A 27,883-nucleotide genomic window follows, 5' to 3' on the forward strand; every position below is an offset into this window, starting at 1 on the left:
CTTTTGGGAAATCAGAAATTAAGGTGGGGGGAAAAGGATGGGGAAAGGTTTATCTTATTCAATAGTACCACCTTCACTCACTGAATCTACCTCATTACAACACTCTTTCAGTACTTCCATAGAACTAAATCAGTGTGTAATATCTAAATTGTATCCGTTTTGTGAAATTCCATCACATGAGTATGTATATGCAAGGGTGAGCTCAAAAGAACTGTTTTTACTGAATGTCTTCAAGAGTATCTGTACAAGGGGGCAGCTAGGTGGCACAGTGGATAGAGCACCAGCTCATCCTGATGAGCATTATAGAATTATATTATACTGACAATGAATCATGACATGACAAACCATCAGAACACTTTCAACCTGAATATTTTCAGTATACTCTTCTATCAACTAACCTTATAACTCTTCTACTTCTTAGTACATAATGCTTTTGAAAGATGATATTGCCAAAAAAATGCTCCCACAAGGCAGATAGCCCATAATAAAGTCTATACTAACTAAAAGGCCTCCACTCAAAAGTTTGGTAGTACTTGACAGAGATTGCATTAAACAACTGCCTTGGCCTTTGAGAACTCAAGGTGATCACACTATGAAGATTAGTATGAATAAGAATAGCCGAAGTTCCCCCATTTATGCTATGGATTCAGACACATATGGTTTATAATCTTCATTAGAGGTGGTATAACTATCTATTATTTTACCATCTGTGAAATCTCCTAGATTTTCAAAATCTGTGCTCACAATCTTTCTCGGCCAACAAAGCAGAAGCAGCTGACAAATCCTGTCAATTCAATCTCAGTTCTTCAGATATTCTCAGGACTCACAGACATGACCTCCAATTCAGTTCCTCTCCATAGCTGACCTGGCTTCTTATTGTCTCCCCTGCCTCATAACTCTCTTCATAAACTAATCTATCCAGTCCAGTCTGAATCCCACAAATGATTAATCAGGACAGGAATCAAAAACGAAAGGAAAGCCTAGAAAATTTAATTTAACCAGGGGTTGAAATTTCAAGATGGCTCAATGGTTGTCTAAGGAAACAAAACAAATACAAAGTGAGAATGTTTGCAAAGATCCAGGCCTAGGTTAGGAACTTGCAAATTTCAAACCATAAGAGGAACAATCAAACTTTGCCCCAGATCAGACCTCTAAGGGAGAATTAAAAGCTTACAGGTCTCCAGTTTGAGCTGTCCCTTAAATATGACTAAAATACTCAATACTCCCAAGAAAAGCAAGGGAAGGACCAACATATATATATTTTGCCTAGACATCTGCAGTCTGGTCTTAAGCCTAGAAATTTAAAAAAAAAAAAAAAAAAAATCAGAGCCAAAATCCAGGAGTTCCAGATGAAGTAAATATAAGCAGCCAAGAAAGAAAAATAATTACAAGTACCAAGGAACCATAGGCACATTCATTTAGGAGGAATAGATTAAGTGTAAAGGAGTAGAAGCTTGTAATATAACATTCCAGAAGGCAAAGGATAGAAGTTTATAGCCAAAATTAATTTACTCAGCAAAACTCAGGATAATCTCACAGGGAAAAATTGGATCTTTAATAGAATTAAGTACTTCCAAGCATTCCAGATGAAAAGATCAGAAGAATCTAGAAAAACAAAAAATAAAATAACTGGATAACTACAGGGGACTAAACAAGGATAAATCATTTATAATCCTAATATGGAAAAATAATACATGTTACCCTTGTGACTTATCCTCTGGGCTCATAGAGGGATGTAATTAAACAGAAAACCTGGTAGTAGCTCTTGCTGACCTTATAAGAAGGTTGGGGGGAAAAAATAGAAAAAAGAACAGACTATGGTGAGAAAAATTAGGGAGAATTATCACATATAATCAGATTGCACAAGTAGAAGTGTTAGCTATTACCATCTTCCTCCTTGTGAGAACAGATAACACTTATATGAACTGGTTAAAAGGATGAAGAATGAATATATACACAAAATTGAGTAGAGAAATACATTTTACTCAATAAATAGGAGGAAAAGAGAAATGCATAGATTAAATGGAAGCATCAGTCCTAAGCAAAACAACCTCTACCTAGGGATTTCCAAAAATTTGGCTTTTTAAAGAAATGGATATATATATAAAAAAATCGGAGGGGCCCCCGAAGAATGGCTAAATGGGTTATGATAATATCAATTTGATATTATTATGGTGTAAGAAAGAACAAAAGAGAAATAGCTTTACAGAAATATGGAAAGACAGATATTATGTATGTATGTAGTGTGTGCATATATAAAATTTTCATACATGTAAAAATCTTACTGCTAAGGTCACCACCATTCTCCCAATTGTAGTCATCCTAACTTTTTTTTTTTGAACTGAACTCATGTATCCAATCTATTGGTCCTTATTGCAAATCTTATTTCTATCTTAATGACTACTCTTATTTATGTCCCCTTCTCTCCATTTAGCCACAACTTGGTGCAGGAACCCATTACTTCTTTTTTTTCCCCTTACTACTGTGTTTCTTTCTTTTTTAACATGTATAATTAACTTTTTTATTATTAATGTTTATAATTATAACATTTTCTTTGACAGTACATATGCATAGGTAATTTTTTTTAAAAACAACATTATCCCTTGTACTCCCTTCTGTTCCAAGTTTTTCCCCTCCTTCCCTCCACCCCCTCCCCTAGATGGCAGGCATTCCCATACATATTAAATATCTTATAGTATATCCTAGGTACAATATATATGTGCAGAAGTGAATTTTGTTGTTGTTGTTGCAAATGAAGGATTGTATTCGGATATAATTAACTTTTAAAATCACCATTTTTTAATGAATCATGTTGGGAGAGAAAAATCAGAACAAAAAGAAAAAAAAACAAGAATAAAGTAAACATAGTATGTGTTGATTTACATTCAATCTCCACATATCTCTTTCTGAATGCAGATGATGTTTTCTATCCAAAGTTTATTGGGATTGCTTTGGGTCACTGAATCACTTAAGAACAGTCTTTCATAGTTGATTATCGCACATTCTTGCTATTACTGTGTACAATGTATTCTGGGTTCTGCTTGTTCCACTCAACATCAATTCAGGTAAATTTTAAGGCATTCAGTTTGTTCATTTTTTATAGTACAATGTTAATATCCCATTATCTTCATATACTACAACTTGTTTAGCCATTTCCCAATTGACAGGCACAGGCATTTTCCAATTCTTTGCTACCAGAAAAAGAGCTGCTACAAATATTTTTTTGCACATATGGACCCTTTTTCCTTTTATCATCTTTTCCTGTCATCTTAGCCAATCTGAGAGGTGAGACCAATAGTGATTTAGGGCATTTTCCCATATAACTATAGATGGCTTTAATTTCATCATCTGCAAATTGTCTGTTCATATCCTTTGCAATTGGGAACTAGGGTATAACTTGTATTCTTATAAATTTGGCATACTTCTTTATATGTTTTATATTACATATGTTATCAGAAACATGGGCTGTAAAGATTTTTTCCCCTAGCTTTGTTCTTCCCTTTTTTAATCTTGTTTCTGTTGATTTTGTTTGTGCAAAAACTTTTTAATTTTAATTTAATGTAATCAAAGTTTCCATTTTGCCTTTCATAACATTCTGTAGTTCTCCTTTGGTCATAAATTCCTCCCTTTTCCCAAAATCTGATAACTAAATTATCCTTTATTCTCTAAATTGTTTATAGTATTATCCTTTAATCCCAAATCACATACCCAATTTGACCTTATTTTGGTATGGAATGTGAGATGTAGGTCTATGCCGAGTTTCTGACATTTTCCAGTTTTCTCAACAATTTTTGTCAAACTGAGTTCTTATTCTCAAAATTGGAGTTTGGGAATTTATCAAATACTAGAGTACTATAGGGTGTGATTACTGTCTCCTGTGTATCTAACCTACTCCATTAATCCATCACTCTATTTCTTAGCTAAAACCCAAAAGGACTGCTGCTTTATAATATAGTTTTAGATCTGATACTGATAAACCACCATCCTTTGTTTCTTAAATTTTCTTGACCTTTTGTTCTTCCAGAAGAATTTTATTATTTTTTCTTGCTCTATAAAATTATTTTTTAGCACTGGTATGTGGTATGCCACTGAATAAGTAGGCCAATTTAGGCGGAATTGTCATTTTTATTATATTAACTTGGCAACCCGTGAGCAAATGCTATTTTTTCCAATTGTTTATATTGGACTTTATTTTGGTGAGAAGTGTTTTATAATTGTATTCATATATTTCCTGAGTTGGTCTTGGCAGTTATACCAAAATCTATCTCTTGCTGCTGGGCTTTTTTCATTAATATATAGAAATGCTGATGATTTGTGGTTTATTTTATATCCTGCAACTTTGCTAAAACTGTTAATTGTTTCAAGTAGCTTTTAGGATTCTCTAAGTATATCATCATATCATCTACAAAGAATGCTAAGTTTTATCTCCTCATTGACTATTCTAATTCCTTCAATTCCTTTTTCTTTTCTAATTGCTAAAGCCAAAAATTTCTAAATAATAATGGTGATAATAGGAATTCTTATTTTACCCCTGATTTTATTGGGAATGTGTCTAGCTTCTCTCCATTACAAATAATGACTGCTAATGGCTTTAAATTAATACTGCTTATTACTATAAGGAAAACTTCTTTTATCCCTATGCTTTCAGATTACATACTGGGATGTAAGTACTACATCCAATTACTACTGCATATCTATCTCTTTAAGCACTATAAAATCCAATCAAACACTATTACTTAACATTTCTCCTCACTTATGCATGATGCTCCATTTCCATTTTCAGATGGAAATGCCTTAAGATAGGTAGTTAACTCCCATTCCTAGAATGACTTCCTCTTCATCTCTGGTTCTTAGAATCCCTTATTTCTTTCAAGACAACTCAAATTCAAGATTCTACATCAAATCTTTCCTAATATACCCACCACCCCAAATACTAGCATCCTCCCTTCTAAAATCTTTTTAATATATCTTCCCTGACAGAATGTAAGTTCCTTGATAATAGGATAAGAAAACAATACAGCTAAGACCCACCTCAGAGTTGCCATGAGTACCATATGAGAATACATTATGCATTTTGCAACACAAAAAGCATTATGCAAATAAATGACTATTACTATCCTAGTCTACCAAGTTATATTATATACTATGAGGTATTTAACAATTGGAAATAAACTTTACTCATCTATATATATTACAATGTAAGGAAGGAAATATATTTAGAAAAATAGCTGCTAGGACATTGGGCCTAAGGTCAGGAGACATCTTCCTGATCCAAATCTGGGTCTCCTTACTTATTAGTTTTGCCTCAGTTTCCTTATTTGTAAAATGATTTTAAGAAGGAAATGTCAAAAACTACTCTAGGAGCTTTACACCCTCTGCAGGGATCAACAAAGTCCAAAGGCAAAACAAAAGACCTGAAGATGGCTCAGGATGCAATGAATAACTGGCGGCTTTGATGTTTTACTAACTTCTAAGCACTCAGCAACATGTGATTGAGCCACATTCATGGCAGTAAGAATAAACTGTTCTTACCCTCTCCACTAGAGGAAGTCTTCACATGCTTGGGACAGACAATTACCTTCAACCTGGTTTAGCCCAACTACTGAAATTAATTTAGCAAGGTGTGGCTGCTGCATGCACATGACTTCTTGGGAGTCAGAAGTGAGAGTGAGAGTGGATATCAAAGGTAAATGAGCAGCCCGGAAAAGGATATGGCAAGCCCTCACACTAGAAGGGTTAGTCAGTCCATCCTTGAATACCCTAAATTAAAAGTAATTTAGAACCAAAGGACCAGCGCTAAAAAGAGTTTTCTTTTAGCCATCACATGCCTGATCCAGTCTTTCCTCGAAGTCCTCTAGTTGAAGGAACCAAATAGAGGCTATTTCATTTTTGGACACATCAACATTATTCTAAATTATTCATTATTCAAGCATAAATTTAAATCTGTTGTTTTAAATCTTTGCCTTTTGGCTAAATAGAGAAGAAGGGGGAGGACAAGGGGCTGTACTAAAAACAAATAGAATATATGCCAGTATTACACCTTGAAATATCAAAGACAATTATCACAGCCTCTTTTCTGCGAAGTTTTCCCTTCTCCCGGATCAAATATTATCTTGCCATACCTAGCCATTTCTCTAACATAGGACCTTTAGATTGATTTTTATTTCCTTGACCAAGATGCTTTGTGCATTGACTCACATAGTAAATCAGAGCCAGCTTCTGGATCCTGGATGCTGATCAGTTTTGTTTTAACTTGATAATACTTATGTTGTTCCTTAGAGGTTCATACTTAGCATTTCCTCAATCAGTCAATATGCATTCATTAGACAATTATTACACACCAGGTACTAGTATCCAAAGCAGGAAATTGTCTCCATTTTACTGGTGATTCAAAGAATTCCTCTACTTTCCAAGGAATAACGCTGAAGTTAATCTCCCTCTCTTTTCCATCTCCCTTGGGTCACAAACCACATATAATTGGCAAATTTACTGGGAGGGCCCTGGACTAGATCATTTAAGCCAGTGGGGCAGGCAAAAAAACTAGCAACTTGTGTGCCCCTTCAAGGCCAAAGTGATGTTCAGTGGCCTTGGTTGAGACTCAGTAGAACTGAAGCTGAAGTCTTCAGAACGTCATAACTATACAACTTAAAGAAATTTAATTTTTTTAAAAATTTAGTCTAAACACATTGTTTATGTACTCAAAATCATAAAAGTATATGACACATGCACAACTATACACCAAATACCAAATAAAATGAATGATATACTATAGAGAAACAAATGGAAAAATGAAATCAGAATAAGCATTTAGGGTTAGAGATTCATCTAATCATAGCTTCATGGAAACTGAGTAAGCCAAGAAGTGCCAGAACTAGAAAACTGGGTGTCAATGAGAAATTGGATCTTGGAAATATTATTGTTGTCACAATGACTAGAAATAGTAGCCAGAGCTGAGGGATGAACATAAAGAAAGGAGATACCAGAGAACTGACTCAAATTTATAAGAAAACAAGTCACCAATAGATAAATGTCAAAAGAAAAGGTCAAATTTTCAAATGAAAACATTAAAGCCATTTCTATTCATATAAAAAAATGTCCTAATCACTGTTGATTAGAGAAATATAAATTAAGACAACTCTGAAGTACCACTTCACACATCTCAGACTGGCTAACAAGAGAGGATCCAGATGGAAAAACTGAATGTGGATCAAAGCATAGTGTTCACTCTTTTTTTGGTCTTGTTTCTTTTTTTCTCAATCTAATTTTTCTTGCACAACATGACAAATAAGGAATTGTTTTTAAAAGAACTGCATGTATGTAATCATATAGATTGCTTGGAGTCTGGGGGAAACTAATTTCACATGTATTTGGAAAAATAAGATGACAGCATGACATAATGGAAAGTTCATGTGCCTAGGAATTAAGGAGACCCAAATTCCTAAATCTTATATGCCCCTTGAACTCAATTTCCTTGAGTCTAAGACTAGTTGATATCTTACCTCTATATTTGATTTTGTTTCCCTTAACTTGTTATTGTTACTTTTCTTTTTTCCCCCTCAAATAATATTTTATTTTTCCAAATATATAAAATTAGTTTTTCATCATTTATTTTCTAAGACTGTGTGTTCCAAATTCTACCCTCCCCCCCCCAAGAAAAACTGATTAGGAAGAAGCATTAGAATTGTCTTACTGCACTCAGGGCCTAGTTGAAACTAGATGTCACAAATTTGTCATGAGACATCAGAATGGTTTCATGACTTCCCCTGGCTCCATTCAAGAACTGAAGAATGAACAAAGGTGGACAGTAGTAGAAACTCAGGGTAGGCGTTTGATAGGGCATGACGGGTAAGAACACTGAAATAAGAAATGCAAAAGTCAAGGATAAGAAAGAAGTTTCCTATAGGAAGGAAATCACAAGTCTTGTTCCACCCAGAGTCTTCAGAAAATTGGGTAATAATGCACTGTGCTAAAGGCCTAAGGGAAATACGGAAGGAAACAGAACCTTTTATGGAAAACATAGTAAACTAAAATACTATCATTAAAATATTATTTAAAATCAATCCAGCATAAGCCAAATATTCCTTATTCTTTTTTAAAAATCAAGATCCTGTGCTTACGTCTATCTAGCTACATTGATAGTTACATTGTCAAGAATTAGGAAATATTCAGCTCTACTTCATTTAATTCCACTTGTACATTATTATAGCTACTTATTCTCCACATCTCATCTTTAGATGCAAAATAAGTATGTTAAAAGCAAAGCACTTAATCATATTTAATGTGCCAGTAACACAATTATGCAGAGTATTTTACTTTTTCTATGTATCAGTCTCAGAAAGGAAGCTGTGTCAATATTCCACAGAGTAGCAAAATGAGAGCACCATCAATTTTATTTGACTTCCTAAGCAAAATTTCCAAAACACAAATCAACAAATTTTTATTAAACATCAATAGTCTATTCAAGGCACTGTACAAGATACATGTGCTACAAAGAAATAAAAGACAGTTGACAACCTCAAGAATCTTAACATTGCATAGAGTTAAGATGTTTCACTTTAGGATAAAAACAAGAGAAATAAAAAATTTGAAAGGGGGGAGTACATAGAAATCTTTATGAATAAGTCATCACATAAGTTGGGCCCTAAAAAAAAAAAAAAAAAGGATTTCAAAAATCTACAGTTTACAAAACAAAGTAATGTTACAATATTAAATGGGCTTGCTTTGGTTAAGTACTTGGTTATTTGAGGTTCAAGGTTAAAAAAAGGACACCACAGCATTTAACTTGGGTAGATACACCTGCCCCATCTCCACCTACCCATCTTTCTATGAACTCTAATTAGAAGAGCAGGCAGAGTAGCAATCATCATAAAGCTTGTTAGGACAACTTGGCCTGAAATGTCCTGAATTTCATATACATGAGCCTTATTTCCTTAGACAAGTATAACTGTATGTACATTCAGGAAAACTCAGCTTGAATCAAAATCTACTGAATCAATTAAATCCTGGGGAGAGGGGAGGGGTGGACAACTTTGTCATCTTTCAGGGAAAATTTACATGGAAGAAAGGATTAAGCTATTAATCCCACCACAAAAGTTAAACTGGTCTGTTAAAGCAAAATAATGGAGGATCTAAATTAGTAAAGTAAGGGTATTTTGCTTTGTTCTTAACCCAATAAAACAATGGGATTAAACGGGAATTGCATTAAACAAAGTAAAATACATAAACCATGTAAAAATAGCAAATTAGGGGGAAGGGTACTGATAGATCTTAATTCCTAGACCATCTATAAATTTTTAACTTAGTTGGCAGTACTCAAAAAAAAAAAAAAATAATCTTAACATAAAAAAAGGAAAAAATGTGAGTGTAAAAATTTTACTTTGTAGTGGCAAGAAACAGGAAATTTGAGTTGGGTATATGAATGTTATGGAATATTATTATTCTATAAGAAATGATTTCAGAAAGGCCTATAGAGACTTACTAAGTCTTCCCTATGCTAAGGGAAGTGAGTAGAACCAAGAGAACATTGAACACAGCAACAAGATTATGTGATGATCAATTCTGATGGGCATGGCTCTTTTCATCTAGGGAAGGAAAGGGAAAAAAATTTGGAACACAAAATTTGCAAGAGTGAATGTTAGAAATTATCTATACCTATATTTTGGAAATAAAAAAGTCTTATACAATGACCAACAAATGCACTTACTAGAGAAATTGATAGAAATGTTGATGTTCTCAAAATAAATGAAAACTCAGTTAAAGATTAATAAATTAAAGCTGTTGGTTTTCCCCCATACAGGCTTAGAGATTTTGTGAAAACTCAAGACTTGAACCTTTTGGATCCAAGAATTGCCAGTTAAGAATCACTTTTTACAGATGCTTCTGCCTACAAATGATACTGCTAATTTCTTCACAACCAGAATACTGCAGAACTTCCTAGACAAGAGATTCATAACCACTCTAGACCAAGGTTTCTTAAACCTTTTCCACTCATGAGCCCTTTTCACCTGAAAATTTTTTTACATGACCCCATCTAGAATTTCAGCCAAGACGTTTCTAGCAGCATCTATGTTTGAGCAGTGCAAAGCAAATGTTCAGAACCAATGCTGCAATGAAATCTTGCAGTGCACCAAGGCCAAGTGCTGCCAGAAACACTTCCGACTCTTTACAAATTTGACTTTAAATTTTTGGTCATTATGTTCAAAAACCTTTTACTGTTAACAAATTTTTCACAATCCACACATTCAGTTTATACCACTCCATATGGAATCACAACCCACAGATTAAGAAGCTGTAATCTGGACTAGAAGAAAAAGCCAGAGTGCATGTGTGTGTGTATGTGTGTGTGTATGGATCTTTATACAATTTATCTTGGACAGATACTACAAATGGACAGATACTGTCTTCTTTCTTCCCAATCCATAGTAGAGAAGACCAAAATTTGGATGTGTGCGCATGTGTGAACTTATCAGTTCTTTCATTGGAAACATATAGCATCATCCTTCCTTCATAGATCCTTTGAAGCTAATTTGAGTATTTATAATCCTCTGAATAACTTGGTTATTCAAACTTACTCTTTGAACATTATTGCTGTTACTGTATATAACATTAACTTTCCACATCCTTTTCAACATTTATCATTTCCCCTTTTTATCAAAATGATAGTAGTCAATCTGTTAAGTGTGAGGTCTTATCTTTCAATAAGACTTTTTCAAATGAAAAACTGTCTGTTCATATTCTTTGACCAGAGATCAACTGAGGAATAACTATTCTTTAAATTTGACAAAGTTCTCTATATATGATATGAAATCTTTGAGAAATTGTCCATAAACCACCTTCCCCCCACTTTCTAATATTTTTCTAAAGTTGGCTGAATTGGCATTATTTTTACAAAGTCTTAATTTAATGTAATTAAATTCATTTTATACCTCATAATACTCTTTTTATTCTTTTCTTTAATCATAAATTCTTCTATCCTCGTTACTGATTATATCTATATGAAAGTATAATAAACAAGTCTGATAAGTAATATGTTCCATGTTCTTCCAATTAATGATATCTCCCATTTGTATGTAGATGATATAGATCTGGCTTTGCAAAACCTTCCTTCGCCTTTTCCCCTTATTAATTCTGTTGATATATTTTGCCTTTTGTTCTTCCAATTGAATTTTATTATTTGTTTTTACCTGAGTTTTAAAAAAATTGGTAAATTAATTGTGATGACAATTAGCTTTTTAGAAGAATCTCTAGGATTTTCCAAATAAATCTTTACACCATCTGCAAAAAATGATAGTTTGATTTCATTATACTTCAATTTCCTTCTTTGTAGAGGGCAGAACTTTGGAGAAGTATACTTGAAACAAGGTACTAACTCAATGGAATTGATAATGGTTCTCTAGTTTACATATGCTTAGTACTAGTGATATAATAGTTTTACAATTGATATAATTGTTAACAAAGTCTGGACAAAGTCAGACTCGAAATTAGACTGTCAAACTGGCTGGGGAGGAGACGAGGGGAGACAGTCTGACTATGACAGACACAGACCATGTAAGAAATAATAAAGACTTTGGACTTCATTCTTGTTCATTCTCCTGGTATCTATCTTGCTGAGACCAAGGCCCTTCCAGAGGACTTCCAGAAAGTTAGCCAGAACATTACACTTCTTATTGTTATTGCTAGCATTTCAAATACAATATCAAATAATATTGATGGTAATGGACATGCTAAACTGATAAGCTTCTAGCTTATCTTCATTATGAAACAAGTACCTGCTTAAAATCATCAGCAAGCATTATCATAAAGAAAATAATTCATAACTTTGTTTTAATGTGTTTTTAATAGGAATGTTATATTTTGTTAAAAGCTTTTTCTGCATCTATTGATAATCATATGATTTCTATTTTGTTATTGATATAATCAAATTATGTTAATAGTTTTCTTTTTTTTATTTATAGCTTTTTACTTACAAGATATATGCATGGGTAATTTTTCAGCACTGACAATTGCAAAACCTTTTGTTCCAATTTTTCCCTTCCTTCTCCCCACTCCTTCCCTCAGATGGCTGGTAGACCAATACATGTTAAATATGTTAAAATTTATGTTAAATACAATATATTTATACATGTCCATACAGCTATTTTGCTGCTCAAAAAGAATCGGACTTTGAAATAGTGTACAATTAACCTGTGAAAGAAATAAAAAACGCAGGCGGACAAAAATAGAGGGATTGGGAATTCTATTTAGGGGTTCATACTCATCTCCCAGAGTTCTTTCGCTGGGTGTAGCTGGTTCAATTCAATGCAACTGACTTGGTTTATCTCATTGTTGAATTGATCATCATATAGTATTGTTGTTGAAGTATATAATGATTCAACTAGAAATGATAAAGCAGGGTGTGAAGACTACAACACATCTTCAATCTTTAAGGCATGAAGCTCAAAGCAATCATGAACCTCAGACCCAGAACCAGGAACAGACAACTCTCTGGTATTGATATCCCAAGGCACTTGCCCCCAATACTCCTGTTTTAGAGGGCAGGAAGTCCGGGAAAATTACTTGGACAGAGATCAAAGAAAAGAAATGCCAAGTATTCTGACTGCTCAGAGCCTCCATCACCTAAGAAACCTAAGGAAGGCATGAATCCTTAGCACTCTGAACATGGATGATGGAAAGAAGATTAAAGCCTCCAAGTGCCATAATTTAATGGCTGACACCCAAATAATTGTCACCCACTATGTCAGTTAGATGGGTAGCATAGACAAAGCACTAGGCCTTGACTTGAGTTCAATCAAACCTGGCCTCAGACACCAATTATTAGCTCTTGACCCTGTGCAACTTACTTATTTCTATTGTCCTCTGTTTCCTAAACTGTAAAATGGGGAACCTAATAGCTCCTATTTTGAAGGGTTATATATTGAATCTTTGTAAAGTATTTAGTACTATATCTGGCACTGTGGAAAAAAAGATAATAGGCTAGAACTAAGTCTCACATCAGGTGCAGAGGTTACAGATCATAAGTAAACTAACATTTTGAAGGCATATTATGGGCAATTCCATAACAACTGAAAGCACCATTTCTGAGGGCAAAAAAAATGGCTTGACCACAAGGACGAAAAAATTACTAAGAAATATCTTATTTTTTCTTAAAATTTTTTTGTCTCTTTAGACTACAAATATCTTTCTAGATAAAAAATATATATAATCAAGAGTTCCAGAGGAAAGAAGTGGAAAGGTAACAGTTTAAAAGAGAATTTCACTCATTTAAGTTAAAATGGAATAAAAGGAACTTAATGGTGCTGTGAGACATCAGGAAATATTAGAACAAAATCAAAATCTTAATGAGGGATAAAAGAAGAAAATGTAAAGTATCTACTGTCAAAAATAACTAACCTGGAAAACAAACTGATAAGTAAAGTTTAAAAATCATTCAATTGATGCTGCATTTTAAGAAATTATAAATAAAAACCATTTGGAACTATTAAATCAGAGGGTAAAATAAAATTAGAAAGAACCCAGTCAATTTCCAAAAGAAACCTCCAAAATGAAAATTCTGAAACAGCAGTCAAAATCCAGAGTATCCAAGCAATTTATTTAAAAAAAAAAAAAAAAAAAAAAAAAAAAAAAAAAAAAGAGGTCAAATACCAAAAAACCACTCAAAAGGATAGAGAGTCACTACTACTAAGCACATGAAAGCCTGGAACATAATATACAGAATGGAAAATATAAAGGTCTCCAACCAAAAATAACAAAAGGCTATTCAAGCATGCCAAATGAAAAAGACAAAGCTCAGTATATACCTTCAAAACAAAACAAAAAAAAACCCTATAAAGTAAGGAATTTTACCAAGTTCCCTCCAAGATACAAATGATTTGTATTGAGATGTAAACCAGGCGGAAAGTGTGTACAGAGAGAAAAGTTTTAGAATAAAATACTTAATGAATATTAACACAAAATAAGGCATAAAAATATCCATAAGAGTTAAAGCAACAAAATAAATCAGTGCATATTTAAAATAGTTTGGATTCATACCAGAAATGTAGAGGAGGTATTTATTGCAAATTGATAAGCCTAACAGACAATGTTAATGCAAAAGGTATAAATCACTATCATATTAACAGACACACAAATAGCTTGACAAAGGACAACCCATTTCAAATTAAAAAAAAAAAAAAAAGAAAGAAAGAAACTACCAAAACACATAGGAATAAATGGATATTCCCTAAATTAAAAAAAAAAAAAAAAAGTATTATTTCTAAAACCAGAGATCAGTAATGTGGTCAATGGAAATAAGTGAAAGTTTCTTTTAAGTTTGGGGTCAAAATATAATAATATTTCTCACTGCTATTATTAGTTGATATAATAGAAATCAAGGCAATAAGAATAGACAATAAACAAAAATATTTCCTGGAGATTATCATTGTCCACAGTAAGAAAAATCAACTAAAAAAAAAGTTGGCAATTGGCAAAATATTAAGTTATAAAAATTAAGCACATAACTCTGTTGTTTCTTTGCTTTTTGTTTTCTGTATTTTTGCTTGATTTGTTTTGGGGTAAGAGAGACTTCATTAAAAATCACTATACAATGTTTAACTTAAATAAAAGTCCACCTACAAAGATGTATACAGCTACTATATGAGCACAACTATAAAACATTTTATAGATGTAAAGATAAAATTTAAAAAGTGAAGACCCTGATTGAAAATATCCACTATATTAATCATTTATTTAAGGACATATCCTATCTTTACTTTAGGGAGCTAAACAAAGCAATAGCAAAATTCATGTGGAAGAAAGAAAAGGCCAAGATACTCAAGAAAAATGGAAAAAGTGGGAAGATGATCAATGCCAGATATCACAATTATTCCAGAAAGAAGCATTTGGCAAAATTTGATAGTGGCATCAAAACAAAACAAAACAAAACAAAACAAAACAAAACAAAACAAAATAAAAACAGTGAAATGCAGTCAAATATGAAACTATAAAATACTTAGCAAGGTACTTTGTACATAGCAAGTGTAAATGCAAATTTAAGTGAATGTTTATTCCCTTACCTTTTCCCAATTCAGCAGCTACTGAGCACAGCAGTTGATAAAAAGGAAAAAAAATCTTAATTTTGAGAACAAGGATTCATAATTAAACAAAAATTGAAAGGAGAAAACTAGAAAGCATAAAATATCTTTAAATTAATACCTAACACCATATAATAGTAAAATTCACTGCAAAATCTAGAAATAAAAAAGTCAAGTCATATACAAGTTAGTCCTGAACCCTAAAAAATTCAAGAATGAGGAAAAGGATATTATATATGTGTAAAATATTTATAAAAATTATTGTATAAACGAGAAATTGCAAGAGGTAGTACTTATCAATTAGTCAATAGCTGATGGTAATGAACAGGAATTTCAGAAAAATCTAAGAAGCCTTGAATGAATTTATGTAAAGTGAGAACAATTTATACAATATCAATAACCCTATAAAGAAAAACAAAAGACTGAAAAGACTAAAAACTTCAGCCATGAAATCACTAACCACAATTCCAAAGAAATGATTAAATGTGAGGGTATGTTTTGCTTTACTGTGCATACCTAATTTGTTTTTTTGGCTTTTGTTTAGTTTTTTTGGGGTATTTTTTTTGGTGAAGGGGGGAGACAAGATAGATAACGGGAGTATCTGAAGTTGTTAGGAAAAGGTGAAAACTGTAACAGATAAAAGAAAATAAGATTATTGTATAACAAACATTTCCAGGTACAAAGCACAATAGGAAAAGGAGATTTTACCTGAAGGACCAGCTCTATCATGAATAGCTAGCTTTTTAAGTGGATAATAAGAAACTGGATGTTACTTTCAAAGCCAATTTTGCTTTTCTGCGTTTTTCACCGACTTTTGTTCTCTTCTCACCCCTTATATAATAGGAACTATTAACTTTTTATTGTGTATGGTATTTTGATAAAGCCAACAACCCTTGTTTTTCAAGATGTTTTAAAATTCATGATAAAATCATATAGAAATATAAAGGAAACCAATAATATTAAAATCTACTTTGTATAAAAATAAGAATAATTTCCCAACTGATAAAATAGTGAAAGGATACGAAAAGTTTTCAGAAGAAATCAAAGTTAGCCAGTCATATAAAATACTCTTCCATTAATAGAGAAATGCAAATTAAAATAGCTCTGAGGTATTCCTTCACATTTAGTCAGATCAACTAACATGACAGAAAAGACAAATGAAAAATACTGGAGGAGATGGAAGAATAGGTACACAAATGAACTGTTGGTAGAATTTTATGAACTCGTCTAACCAATTTAGAAATATTCACAAAAGACAGCAAAATGGTACTTTTCCTTGAATCCCACATGTCACTATGAGGTGTACACAACAAAGTGCTCAAAGAAAAGGAAAAATGACCTATATGTACAAAAATATTTCTGGCAGCTTTTTGCTACAAAGAATCAAGTGGGTTTCTTTGAATTTGGCAATGGCTGAATCATTTATGTATATGACTGTGATGGAATATTATTCTGTTATGTGAAATGACAAAGATAAAGGTTTCAGAAAAATTTTAGATAAAATGAAACAGATTGAAGGAGAAATTATATGCAGCAACAAAAATACTGTAATGAAGATCAATTGTTAAAAAATAACTGCTGATAAATATAATGATGGCTCTGAAGAATTCATGACAAAAATGCGATAATCTAGCTCCAAGAACAGATCTGATTAAACTTTAGGAAACATGCCTTTCTCTACCCCTTAATGTTTAATTTTTTTTTTTTTGCAATATGGCTATGAAAATAAATTTTGCCTGACTTCATGTGCATGACTGTAATATTGTTTTGCATGAATGAAGAAAAGAATGCAAAGAGAAAATCTAGAACTCCAAAAGGTGTTCATGAATAAAAAAAATTAATAAACATGAAAAAGATTTAAAATGAAAAAATTTACCTAGCAAAATAAAATATTCAAGAAACAGATGTTTGAGGTAGAATTTGAATTCAAGTCATAGAGAAGGAAGGAAAAAGGAAAAAAAATCGGAAAATAAAAAAGAGGTAAGGAAAGAAAATGAAAGGTCAAAGAAAAGTAGAAAGGAAGGAAGAAAAAAAAAAGAGCTTCTCTACATATCAAATTGATGAATGAAATTTGATTTACAGGTGCAGAGAAGTAGAATGAATGTGTTTAGTGTGGCGGGTTACAACTTCTTGCTGAGACACATTGACTTGAGTTCACACAGCAACTCCTTACTTTGTTCTGCTAAGAGCTGTGTGGCCAAGACAACTAGCAATTAAGTCTGAAGAGATCACTCTTCCCTCTCTACCAGGACAACCTCAACTACAACTAGTACTACCACTATGATCACGACTATTTAGGTAATGCCTTAATGATTTCAAAATTTTCTCAAAAATTTTTTCAAAACAATTTACATTATACTGATTCTGCTTCTCTCCTCATTCAGTTTCACTTTTCCATGGTGTTCCCATCAAGATAGTGGGCTTTCTTGCTCTCCTCCCCTTATTCCTGTCCACCAATGGCAATGATTGCTACAAGCACAAGACAAAAGGAATGTACATTTGTCTGGGCAAGCCAGAGAGAGAAGGCTGCCTTCTTTCTAGAGCATAAGATACTAATCTCTAAGCTAGGTCTCATTTGACACCAAGCCACAGAGCTGCTAATGGAAATGCTTCCCAATGTCATGTAAATAGAATCAGCTTTCTAAGGCATATGGTTCAACTTCCTAATTTTAAATAGATAAAGAAGCCTCTATCATCAGCCATGACTATAAAACCCTTCAGTATATTTCTAAGAAATGATAAGCTATCAGAAGACATCAGATTTACTTAACACATTATTTGTACTTTCCACCTTTCACGTGTTTTGTTCCTCCCTCAAATTGCATCAAAGCTTTGAACCACACTGGAAATGACTGAAAAATAAGGAATACATTGAAGTTTTCTATGCATATTAAAATGACGTACATACAAAGAAAGATACAAATAACTAGAAAACTCAATAAAATATGAGAATGAATTTTTAAAGGCTTTATGGGTAGAACCTAAGTAACAAGGTCATTTTTAAAACAACTATCTCTATCTCCAGTTCTTAAATAAAAGAAGAGTGACGTGTCATTCATCTGAACTAAGCAGGCCAAATAAAATACCCTGTGATTCCTATGTTCTCCTCAATGTCGAAATGGGTGGATAAATTTAAAGCCTGCTCTCTCAAGAGTTGCTTTATAGGCAATTTTCTCCCAGTATCAAGGTCTGCAATTTCCATTTGGCTGCCAGTTTGCGATTAAATTCATCACCTTTATTATAAAAATGTGTTGCACTCCATGGCCTACTGCACAAGAATTCAAAGGAAGGCATTTTTCACTTCTAACAGCAGTATTGTTCTAAGACAACTACCACATCCATTCAGACATTAGCTTCTCCAGCCTGATACTGAAACCTATCACTCATGGAAGAATCCTGCACCTGAAACTAAATTTTCGCACAAGTAGTACCTTCTATATGAAGTTTAAGGATAAAAGTTAAAATAATATTAATTGCTTTATAAGCTCCATAAACCACATTAATATAATAACAAGAAAAAGACAATGTATTGATAATGCCTCAAATACCAAAACACATGGATTTCAGTAATCATTATATTCAAATTTCCATATTTCAACTAAAAGTAATCATTTTTAAAAATTTTCATTACAGTATTGAAAGTGCAGAATTTATTTTTATACTTTAACATTAATCATCTGGGAAAAGCTCCAATGAGGGAGGGGAAGATGAAATGTACTGTTTCTAGAAATGTTGCCACCTGACTTCACCTTTCTTCAAGAGAAGCAGGAATTTCAATAAGAAAATGAGAGAATTGAGATACACCAAGTCATGATAGACATTAAGTTTTGAAACTACTTAGATAATTTACAAAAATATATTGCTGTCATAAAAATTATGAAAATCACTGTTCAGGATATTCAAATCACTTCAAGATATTTTTTAAGTATTTCTTAATTATACTTCTCCCTTTCCCCCAATAGCAAAAGATAGATATAAAGATGTTTTACTTCAAGTAAATTTTAGAGTAATTATTCTTGATTTTTAAAAAATACTGAGGAATTTTCAAATTAGTCTTTATGATACACTACATGTCAATGGAATTTTCAAGCAGCAACTTCCTAACAAATTGTTAAATTGAAATACTGGTATAATTGTGAATACTCAAACAAAAGGATAAAGATAGCAAAAAACATTCATTATGTAAAGCAATAGACTCCCTTGGCAAAACATTTATTTAACACAAGGTACTCTACTAATGAAAAACTAAACAGACAAAAAGAAGTATACTACCCATAGAACAGCCAATGTGAAATTTGTAGTCCCAAGAACCTGGTTCAAATCTCAGATTTTAAACTCAAGTTTCTGCTACTTGCTAACTGTACAACCTAGGGCAAGACACTTATTGTTGATGTTTTAGCTAAGTTTATTAATGTATGTGTATGTGGGGAGTTGAGGGGGGTTTATTACATTTTGACCTTATCATAATATCTGACACCATTCCTCTTCCTCCCAGAAAGCCATCCCAAATAATATTTTTAACACAAAAGGAAAAAAATACACAAACTTCATTAATGCAGAGAAAAAGTATGAATACGAGCAACACTTATAGATGTCCCACTTGTTTCTTTTCTACAAAGTCATAGTTGTCCTTTATAACTTTGAATTTTAATTAAATTTTAAAACATCACTTTCAATTGTTTTAGTGGGTAGTACTTTTAATTTACAATGCAAATTTCACTATGTAAATTTTTTCATACTTTGCAGTATTTATAACATTCAGCACAGGAATAATATTCCATTACATTAATGAATGAATGAAGCATTTATTAAATATTTAAATGTGCAAATCCCTGTGCAAAGTGCTGCAGATAGAAATATCTCTTTAAAAAAAAAAAAAAAAAAAAAAAAAAAAAAAAAAAAAAAAAAAAAAAAAACTATGGGGAATAACACAGGGTTCAATTTCAAGTCAGAGGTAAAAGCCAAAGGCATATAAGCAATAGCAAAAAAAAATCTCTTTAATGAAGAAGTTCATATCTATTTCTGAAGTTGAAGCACTTTGCAAAGTCTCGCATTTCTAGGACTTTTTTAAACTGTGGCTGTGAGAATTGTATACGCTTCAAGAGTTCGAATCCTGAAGCTAATAGTTGTCTCCATCATAATTTGAGAGAAGCGAGTAGTGAACATGATAGTGATGTTTCCACTAGTCTGGCAAATACTATTTCCTGTTTTATCAGTTAGGATGTCTTCATTTGACACGCCACAATATGTTTATCCATACTCTAATAAATTGATGGTTACCGTCTATCATAAAAGTTGTTGCTATAGGGGGCAGCTAGGTGGCTCAGTGGATACAGTACCAGCCCTGAAGTCAGGAGGACCTGAATTCAAATCTGGTCTCAGACATTTAACACTTAACATTTCTTAGCTGTGTGACCCTGGACAAGTCATTTAACCCCATATAGTTTAGCATGCATTAAGAATTTATTAGAATATAAGCCTAATTAGTAATGGAATCTGAGTCAGATGATGTATGGACATTTTAGTCATTTTATTTCTATCCAAATTGCCTTCCCAAAAGGACTATACTGATTCACAGCTCCATCAACAATGCACTAGTGTGATTCTACACAATCCCTCCAACACTAACTACTCCTGTAGAGTGTCATCTTCGCCAGTTTGGAGTGTAGAGGATTGACCCTCAGGCATGTTTTGATTTGATTTATTTATTAGTGATTTGAAACACTTTCACATAGTTGTTAATAGTTTTGCAATTCTTTTTGAAAACTGTTCAAATGTTTTTACCACCTTGATTTATTAGAGAATAGCTTGGTGATGGTGCTTGTGCTTATCAAAGACCATGACATCAAGGAAATAGTGCCATAACATGCAAGTGAGTTGGACTTAAGAGAGGGAGGATGTTGGTCACTTTTTCCTCCAGAAAAAGTCCAAGGGCCAGATATATATGCAGTTATCTTAAGATGTATATCTTAAGATAACTGGAGATGGCCCTGGAGAGGGAGATTACAAAGAGACTTTTTTTTTTTTTTAAGGGAAATTGGAGTTTAATTAGGCCACACCCATTCAATAATTAAGGCAAGATAGGAAGTGAAGCAAAGAATGGCTTCTTTCACATAATCAAAAAAAAAAAAAAAAAAAAAAAAAAATCTAAATAAATCTGAGAAGGAAGTCTAGGGGATTTCTAGCCAAAACAGTAGTGATTGCTTTTTCATTTTCACTGAGTGGATCAGGATGTAAGCTAGCTGGGGCTTGGGGGGGGGGGGGGGAAGGGAGGGAGAGTGGGAAGAGAAAGACAGAGGGAGGGAGGGAGGGAGGAAGGGAGGGAGAGTGTGAGTGTGTGTGTGTGTGAGTGTGTGTGTGTGTGTGAGTGTGTGTGTGTGTGTAATATTCCCCTATAATCAACCTTTCTTATCTTATGTACATTTCATTAGTATAGAATTTTTTTTAACCTTTGTGTAATCAAAGGCATGGTAAAATGTAATATGATCTGCCTCTCTTCTAATATTTCTGTTCTATGATCTTTAATTCAAGTATTTATTTAGGATATATTTGGAATATAAAGTGTTGATTTAATCCTAAATTTTCCCAGACTGCCTTTGAGTGTTCTAGAGGTTTTATGAAATAAGTAGTTCTTATTTTTTACAATTTATCAAATTCTGGGTTACTGTTCTATTGTCCTATTCCTCAACTCATATTAGAGTTTTGATGACTTCTGCTTTCTAATTTAACTTAGGGTCTTAAAGTCCTATTCCACCTACATTTCTACCTCTCTTCATTAATTTCTAATAGTATCCTAGCTCTTTTTATTTTTCCAAATGATTTTTTAATTCCCCCAAATATCTATAAAATGATCATTGTAAAAAATTGATTAGTATTGAAACTATATTAATTTTGATAGTAGTATCTTTATTATACTGCACTTTCATGAGCACTGAATAGTTTATTTATTTAAGGACACTAATTCAAATGATGCAAAAATTTTGTGTATTCTGTTAAACTGATATCAGATATTTTATGTGTTCTGTAATTATCTGGAATAAGTTTCCCTTTTTATTGTTGCCTTGGGAAACTTAATGTCTCTAGGTCTCAGATTCCTCATATTTATTTATTTGTTTGTTTGTTTCCCCTAAGGCTGGGGTTAAGTGACTTGCCCAGGGTCATACAGCTAGGAAGTATGATCACATTTGAACTCAGGTCCTCCTGAATTCAAGAGATTCCTCATATTTTTTTTTTTTAAATTTAGGATTAAGTAGATTTATCATCTCCTTTAGATCTTAAAGGATTCTGTGACCATCTTCTTAGCATCTCACTGGAAGATCTGAATTAGAATGTAACCTGAGGGACTGACTAGTTTTCAAGTCTAAACTATTAGCTTATTTCTTCATCTATAAAGAGATAATGGCTGTAGTGTGATGGTAGTAGCTTTTCCTTCAGTCTTGTCTGACTGTGTGACCAGAGGGAACCCAGCATGCCTTCTATTTTCTACTAGCTCTCTATAAATTTTTTCAGGATCATGTTTGTTGTTTTCAAGATACTGTCTATCTCTTCCTCTACCACCTTTTCATTTTGCTTCATATTTTTTCCCAATATCAGGATCTTTTCCAATGACTTCTGTCTTCTCAACATGTGGCCAAAATAGTTAAGCTTCAGTTAAGTATTCACTAATTTGATCTATTTGATGTCCAAAGAACTCTCAAAAGTCTTCTCTAACACCACAATTCCAAAGTATTGATTCTGCAATGCTCAGCTTTCCTGATAATCCAATTCTCATATCATATAGAAAAACCATAGTTTTGATTATACAGGCCTTTGTCAGCAAGATAATGTCTTTTTTAGTTTGCTACCCACATTTTCTGCTAAAGATCAAGAGGCTTTTTAATTTCATGGCTGTATACATTTGCAATGATCTTTGAGTCCAAAAATTATGCAATTTGATATTCTTCCATTAGTGATGAGACCTTTGCCATGATCTTAGTTTTTTTGATGTTAAACTTCATGTTAGCTTTGACACTCCTCTCTTACCCTTATCAGAGCCGTGCCAATTGCCTATCTGAGATTGTTACTTCTCCAAGAAATCTTAATTCTGGTTTTACAATTGTCCTGGATATTTTCCATAATGTATGCTACATATAAGTTATATAAAGTGAAAATATACAGCCTTATTAAGCAACTTTTCCACCCAAACCAATTAGTTTTTTTCTATGTTTAGTTTTTAACTGTTGCTTCTTGGCCTGCATATACAGATTCCTCAGGAGACAAGAAAGACAATCTGGTACTCCCATCTCTTGAACACTTGCCACATTTTGTGTGATCCACACAAAGGCTTTAGTGTAGTCAATGAAGTGGAAGTAGATGTTTTTCTGGAATTCTCTTTCTCCATAATCTAGGAAATCTTGGTAATATGATCTCTAGTTCTTTTGCATCTTCAAAGATCAATTTTGTTAAGCTAACTCTTGGTCATGGCAAACACTATTTCAATCCAAAAAACAAATCTTAACAAGGACATCACAGATGATTAATATCAGAATCAGATTGGTTATATACTTTTGCAGTCAAAAATGGAAATCTACACAATTAATTAAAGTATAACTGGAACTAACTGGATCTCAGATCATGAATAAAATTCAGATTTAAATTTAAGTAAAAAAAAAATCATCAGATTGCATAGGCATGCTATCCTTTATGAATAGGAAGTAAAAGTGAAGAATAGTTTTAAAGGATTCAATTTTTTAAAAGCTCCTAAAGAACAACATTAAGGGTATATAATATTGTACAGGAGACAGCTACAAAAAACAATCTAAGAAAGCAAAAAGTTACAAATAGCTGAAGAAAGAAATAAAATAAAAGGGAAATGATGTGCCCAACTGAAAGATATACCCAGAGAATAGCAAGGAGAGAGGGAGGGAGGGAAGAATGTAAGGAGGGAAGGAAGGAACAATGGAGGGGGAAGACAAGGGATATCAAGCACAAAAGGTAATGATAAAAGACAAAAAATCGTAGAGACTTAACCAGAAGCAGAAAAAAAAAAAAAAAAAAAAAAAAAAAAAAAGAGGTGCCAATAACACAGAGAACTGTACAAGATGGAAACATCACCAATAACCTATACCACAGTAGGTTATTGATTTAGAGCCAAACATCACCCAGGAGAATGAAATCAAGTAGGACTTAGCAAATATTGCTAAAAATAAAGCTAGTGGAGGTGACAAAATTTCAGCTGAGCCATTTAAAATTCTAAAAGATAATGTGAACAAAATGTTGCCAACATAATATTATGCCAAGAAATTTGGAAAACTCAACAGTGGCCAGTGGATTTTTTTCAATCCTTCAACCTTCATTCCATATCTAAAGGGCAAAGCTAAAGAATCACCAATTACAGGCACTTCATGTACCAGCAATGTCACACCTGTGCAAGTTAGTTTTTTTGCAATATGTGAAGGGTGATGAACTAATAATAGTACTTAATTAAAGAGTCACTGTTAGGATCAAATGAGCTTACATTTGTAAAGTTTTTTTGCAAACTTTAAGTACTGAATAAAGGCATGGTGGTGATAGTGTTGGTTCTGCTGGTAGTAGTAGTAATAATTATAGTAATGAAATTTAAAAGGGGTTGTACACAGGAAAAAAAGGAAGGAAGAAATGGGGGCGGGGTTCTTTTTACAGTGACATTCTTAATGGCATGAACCTCATTTTCTAGGGTAAAAAGCCTCAAACTAAGCCAAATTTTTAAATAAGAGTTCTTCTCTAAATGGTAAATGGACAAAGGATATGAACAAGCAATTTTCAGAAGAAGAAAACAAAACCACCAATAGTTAGATGAAAAAATGCTCTAAGTCACTAATGATTAGAAAAATGAACCACCTACCAGACTGGCTAAAATGACAAAAGAAAAACAACAAATTCTGGAAGTTATATGGAAAATTACAACAAAGCACTGCTGATGGCGTTGTGAACTGGTTCGACTCTATTCTGGAGAATTATGCCTATAAAATGTGCATATATTTTGACCCACAAAACCACTATTAGATCTGTATAACAAAGAAATCAAAGAATAGGGGAAAAGACCTCCATGCACACAAAATAAGAACAGAAGCTCTTTTTATGGTGGCAAAGAATTGGAAAACGAAGAGATGATCATTAGTGAGAGAATGGCTGAAAAAAGTCTGGACAGAATTCTATTCTAATACTATAAAAAATGATGAGAGGTGATGGTTTCAGGAAAAAGACTCATGTGAACAGATATAAAATAAAGTGAGCCAAAGCAAAAGAACACTGCACACAGTAATAGCAATTATAATGATAACTAGCTGTGAAAGATTTAGCTACCCTAAGACAATTCCAAAGGACTCATGATGAAAAATGCTATTCACCTCCATAAAGGCAACTTGATGAACTCTGAATACAGACTGAAACATACTTGGTTCACTTTCTTTTTCTTAGTTTATTTTTGTAACTTAGCTTTAATATGGAAATGTGATTTGCATAACTTCACATGTATAATTGATGTAACATTGCTTGCCTTCTCAATGGATGAGGAAGGCCTGTAAGGAGGAAAAGATTTTGAAACTCAAACAAAAAACCATTGTAAAAATGTCTTTAAAAATTGTGAACAATAAGTTTTAAAATAAAGAATAATCAAGTAAATGATAAAAACAAAAATATGAAAACTGGCAATACAAAAATAGCTATTAAAAGTAATTAAGAATGATTCCCTCTCCTAGGCTTTTTTTTTTTCATTTACAAAGTTTTTTTTTTTCTATGTGGTCTATACTTAAACTTCCTCATTTACTCATTATTCCTTCATTCTTTAATGCCTTCCAATATGATTTTTCTAACTATTACCTTTCAGGAAACTACTCTCCAAGACCATTCCACAGTCTAAGTTCTAGTTGTCATTTAACACTACTCAAGAAGACCATGCAAATCTCTTTCTTTTAGACTTCAGAACCTTCATCTATGCTCCTTATTCATCCCTTTGCTTGCCCTTTGTTTATTAGCTACTTTTCTCCAGTTTTTTCCTTCCTAGCACTTTTGAGAATTCCCAGATGCTCGATACCCATGCTTTTTTGCTTTTGTTAATATTATCTTGATAATTTTATTAAATATCATAGTTTAATTTAAACCATAATCTCTATTCAACTAAAACTAATTTCTCCACATTTCTGATTTTCTCACTACTTAGTCCCCTACCTCCAATTAGCTAAATAAATCCAAAATCATTTCAAAACTCAAAAATGGATAAAACCAAAATAGTTTTCCTCCAACTGGCTCCCTCTCCTAACTTACTACTTTCAGACAAATGTATTATTCTTCCAGAAATTTAGAAATTAAATCACTCAGTCTTTTTTAATTGCAGTCATCAAGTCTTGCTATCTATCTCTTTTTTGCAACATCATATAAACTGCTATAGAGAAACATTACTAGACTCAGGACTAGGAAGGCAACCCTACCTTCAGAAATTCCAAATTATATGACAAATCACTTAACCTCTCAACAGAGCTAATTCCAACATTAGAAAACATGCAAAAAGTGCTTTAGTAAACTTAAACTACTATTAATTTTGCCAATGATACAAATCCATACTTTAAGCTCATAGCCAAACAACTCAAAAATCCCTGTATCCCTGTACAGGGTTTTGTTTTCCTTCTTCCTCAAACCATCCTAATATTAAGCATATTATTAATGCTATTCTATATTAAGCATACTAACACCATTTTTCAGATAATATTCGACAAACTACTTCAGACTTTGTAAAGTACTTTACATACACCATGCTATCAGAATCTCATAATAACCTTTTTGAAGTCAGTACTAAAAGCCTGCACAAAGATTTTAGAGGGCTTCTCATTATATCACAGGATAAAGTTGATCATTCTTTCCTTACACCAAGGGCAATGTCCATAATCTGACTTCAACTTTTAATTCCACTTATCTAACAATGCCCTGGCAAATACACAATTGCAACTTTTCTCTACTTAGTATTAAGTCAATACTTATAACATCCACCTCTCCTCAAAAATGAAATACCTTCTCCCATCTTCTTTACCAAGCCAATTAATGTGAAGTTGATTGTTCTGAAAAGTGAGTTTATTGAATTTCACCATCTTAAAGATTTGATCCAATATCCTAGCTTTTCAAGACCTTTTTTGGATCACTCCAAAACTTGTGTCAAATGATAAGATGGGCTTAAATATTGTAGCATTTTACAAAAATGGGTTTCTGTAAACAAACATCATCAAAAAATAGCCAGACAATGTTACATAAGTGCCATGCAATGTGCTAAGCTCTTTGAAAATATTATCTAATTTGATCTTCACAATAATCCCTCAGGATATGTGTTATGTCTTCATTGTATACATGAGGAAACTGAAGCAAACAAGACTTGCTACTATTAAATATTTTAGGACCTATCTGAATTCAGTTTTTTCTTTATTGAAGGACTCCATCCACTGCCCCACCTTACCTAAAGGCTAATAAACAGACTGATAAAGATCAATCAATTTCTGGCCAGCCAACAAAAAAATCTCTAAAGTTCAGAGTAGTTCAAAATTCACTAACTTTTTCACAAATATTTATATTGTTGCCAAAAAATATATAAAGAAGCTAACTAAAAAAGAAAAACATACAAAGTACTTTTCAAAACTAAGGCCCTACAGCTCACATTCAAACTCAAACACATTGAAGCTTATATTATAAGCATAATTATAAAACAATCAAAGCCCAAGATAAGTAAGGACCTAGATACTTTTAAAAAGTTCAAATCCCCAGACAGAGAAAAGTTCTATTCCAGGGTACTGAATGGGACTGATTGCATGAAA

General features: G+C 32.7%; 1 protein-coding gene across 7 annotated transcripts in view; it reads right to left on the bottom strand.

The window, feature by feature from the left end:
* QKI (QKI, KH domain containing RNA binding) overlaps nucleotides 1-27,883 on the bottom strand; it is a 173,873-nt gene that overhangs the window by 119,181 nt on the left and 26,809 nt on the right. The gene's annotated exons all lie outside the window — the stretch shown is intronic.

Source organism: Sminthopsis crassicaudata, chromosome 4 (genome assembly GCF_048593235.1).
Source record: "Sminthopsis crassicaudata isolate SCR6 chromosome 4, ASM4859323v1, whole genome shotgun sequence".
Taxonomy (NCBI): Eukaryota; Metazoa; Chordata; class Mammalia; order Dasyuromorphia; family Dasyuridae; genus Sminthopsis; species Sminthopsis crassicaudata.